The sequence below is a fragment of the Cebus imitator genome, unplaced genomic scaffold, assembly GCF_001604975.1.
Source record: "Cebus imitator isolate Cc_AM_T3 unplaced genomic scaffold, Cebus_imitator-1.0 Scaffold469, whole genome shotgun sequence".
NCBI lineage: Eukaryota > Metazoa > Chordata > Mammalia > Primates > Cebidae > Cebus > Cebus imitator.
The window spans coordinates 737,059-740,595 of NW_016107784.1; the positions used below are offsets into that span (position 1 = coordinate 737,059).

Sequence of the window (3,537 nt, forward strand, 5' to 3'; positions counted from 1 at the left end):
GAACATGAAATGCCCTCCTAAATGTCAGCTGTTTTCACACAGTAGCTCTAACACTTTGAGCATTTTTAAGGGAGTGGCCTCATTTCACTAGAGACCAATCTTTAAGAATAGTTCTGAAATTGGGCTTGTGATTTCCATTTCTGATGTCTCCACATTGGCACCCCTTTCTAGTTCAATGCCTCATGAGATGTACCAGGGGCATCTAAAGCAAATAATCCCAATCTTTCTACATAAAATGTATTCAAGCAAACATCAAATAAATTTCTGGGATATTAAAAAAAAATAGCTTATCCTGTTGAGGTTAAGGAAGTTAGTTTTTGATAAAAATATTATATATTTTTGTGTTATGTATTTATGAAAATAATAGCTTGTTATTGAGTTCAAATCTTTCATCAGAATCTCACATGGGTCGTTGGCCCATGAGAGTTTAGTCATTATTTATCTAGATTGATTTCAACTTCCCAACAAGTCCACTTCACTACTCCAAACCCCTGGAAAGGGTTAAGAGAAAACAAAATCTTTTAGGGTTACCCAAATGAGCTATCCCACTTCTAGTAATGATGAACTAGCTTGTTGATCAACTCCTGCACAAAAAACACACAGGACCAAGTTGGCTTCAAAACATTGGAGAGGTATCATTGCACTGAGGGCTTGGGGCACATGAGGGTACAGACATGACCAGTGTGGATCCACGAACAATAAAACGCCACTTTTCTCTTCTTCAATTTCTGGATCTACATAATCTCTAGAATCTTTTTTTTTTGGAGACAGAGTCTCGCTCCATTGCCAGGTGCCAGGCTGGAGTGCAATGGCACAATCTCTGCTCACTGCAACCTCCACCTCTTGGATTCAAGCAATTCTCCTGCCTCAGCCTCCCAAGTAGCTGGGATTACAGGCGTGCGCCACCACGCCCAGCTAATTTTTGTATTTTTAGTAGAGACCGGGTTTCACCATGTTGGCCAGGATGGTCTTGATCTCTTGACCTCGTGATCTGTCCACCTTGGCCTCCCAAAATGCTGGGATTACAGGCGTGAGCCACCGCTCCCGGCCTAGAATCTTGATATAGTCCCAGGGAGAGAGGATAGTCCCAAGAAGAACTTTCAAGGAATTTCTTATCAGCCGGTGGTAATACGAATCAACAACAAAAAAACTAATAAATTGAAAATAATGAGATGCTATAGGTCTTGTGTATTTGAGGATATTTTATACTGATTTGTGTGGACCTCATATCTGAGTCTAAACATCTCCTTGTTATTATTTTATAGATAATAAATCTATAAATAATAAATCTATAAAACTGGGGGCAATATTTGTCACCAACAATTGAGGTAATTGTTTTTTTTTTTTTAAATACAATGGTTTTATTTCCATTGTTTATAGTCCCCAGCATCCCATCTGATAAGAACCTTCAATTCTATAAACAAAAATATTTCAAGAAAGCATGTTACACGATAATACATACAAGTAATAGTTTGGCAGAATTTTGTCAACTCTAGTACTTCTTACCCCCAAACGGCAAATTTTAAAATTCAAAAATAACAGCTTTATTTAACATATGTTACATCTTAACATTTAAAATACCGTGCTCTAGTTAAATATTTCAACAACACTGTATACAAATAAAATATTATGCAAAATATATTTAAGAAAATGTTTTAGTCTTTGAACAATAAATAAAAACACAGGCACTTCTACATAGACAGGGAAGCAATTACTACTCAGAATAATAATCTTGTATAAGCAACATGTGAAAATATGGTGATAATAAATTCTGGAGTTTTAAACTGACAAACCCCCTATGCAAAAGTCTGCAACTTCAATCTTTTCACTAAAGTTCAAAAGTTACTTATGCTTTCCTGGTCCACACTGATAATTCGCAAATACGGTATGGTTGTTCCGGACAATTCAGTCTTCAGTTGGCCATTAAGGAATCATACTCATTGTTTTCAAATACTAAAATTAGGTTGTGATATGACCCAGCAAACCAAATACAAGAAAAATTAAAACCTCTTTCTCCTTATTATGACCATAAGATTACAACAAGAAAAATTAGATGAGTGTCAGACAATGATTCTCATTTTGCAAAATTAACACAAGAAAATACTGTTGGGGCGTTAGGAAACTTCCACAATTGAAAAAGTGAATTCCACAATTGAAAATTAAAGTATCTGTTTTCTAGACAATTTAAAATTTATCCAAGTCCCATAAAAATAAACATAATTCCATTTCACAAAAACCACCGGATCATGTTAACAAAATCTTTGTAGCCAATAGGTTGATAAACACCTGAATTGCAGATAAATCAGTCATTATTATGAGAAGTAGGAATATTATAGAAGAGGGTAAAACAAAAATAACTTAAAATGGTAACATTCCAGAAACATTTCAGATAAGAGGGGACAAGGTTTTTAAAAATGAGCACTAGCCGGTAAGATCAGAACCAATCATTGTGCCATAACACCGTAATAAAATTACCATCTTTCCCTTTCCCTCTTCACATAAGTACCAGATTGAAGGGGTTAGAGGCCCTCGAATGGAGACCACTCATAAAGGCAATTTTCCTGCTTTAACATAGAAATTGCTGTAATGTGAGAACATAACATGAGAACTATTCAAAATACATCTCTCTATGCAAAATTGAGTTTGTATATATTTTAGCATTTTAAATGAGCACTCTGAAACTGAGACCAAATATCAATCATCTCTTGAGGTTTTCTACTGTGCACTAACATCAGATCTACGTAGGAGCAGATGTTATTCTTTTCTCCTCAATATCAAATGTCCTGAAGGCTTCGTGTTTCTCTGGAACGAGGCCGAGTTTCTCAAGGCACATTCCAGTATAAGCGTCGTCAATGGGGTGGAGATGGACCTGGTCAGTGATATGGTACAGCCTCCGCGCCAGGTGGCCGGAGTAGAGGCACCCCCTCCCCCTGCATAGGGTGGGTAGAGGCCGGAGTAAACAACTTCTGGGATGCAGTACTTCAGCTCCTTATCCCGATGAGGTCCAGCACTGTGGATCACATCACCTATAAACAGACCTTTGGCTTTGCTCTTGGATAAGCTATTCAAGTAATTCAGGATGTGATGGGTGTTCCCAAAAACATCATCATCGCCCTTGAAAACAAACTCAGTGTCTGGGCAGGAAGTACTTAGCCACCTGAGAAACAGCACTTCCTTCAGAGACAAGTTGAAGGAAGTGTCTGTGTAGTTCCACGTAGGAATGTCTTGGTCCTTCTCACTCTCAGATTTCAGCATATCTGAAAGGTCGGGGTGGTTGTCCCCTGGGGGTGTCTGGCCCAGCAGGAAGACTCGTACCACCGTTTGGTTCCCCGCGTTGCTTTCTCGGCCCCCCCAGGATTCCCGGATCGCTTGCCTTCTGACCAAGTGTAGAGTGAGGGACTTAAGCGCCAGCGACAAGAAGGGTTTCTTTGCACACTTCTCCGGCTGATCTACAAGCAGCGAATAATCGCGGCATCTCAAAGACGCAGAACGTCTTGAAATAGTCCGGCAAGTTGTTAAAACGCATGTTCTCACTCA

General features: G+C 38.8%; 1 pseudogene; it reads right to left on the minus strand.

The window, feature by feature from the left end:
- Nucleotides 1-1,224: 1,224 nt before the first annotated feature.
- On the minus strand, nucleotides 1,225-3,526 carry LOC108291816 (annotated as a pseudogene).
- Nucleotides 3,527-3,537: the final 11 nt, after the last annotated feature.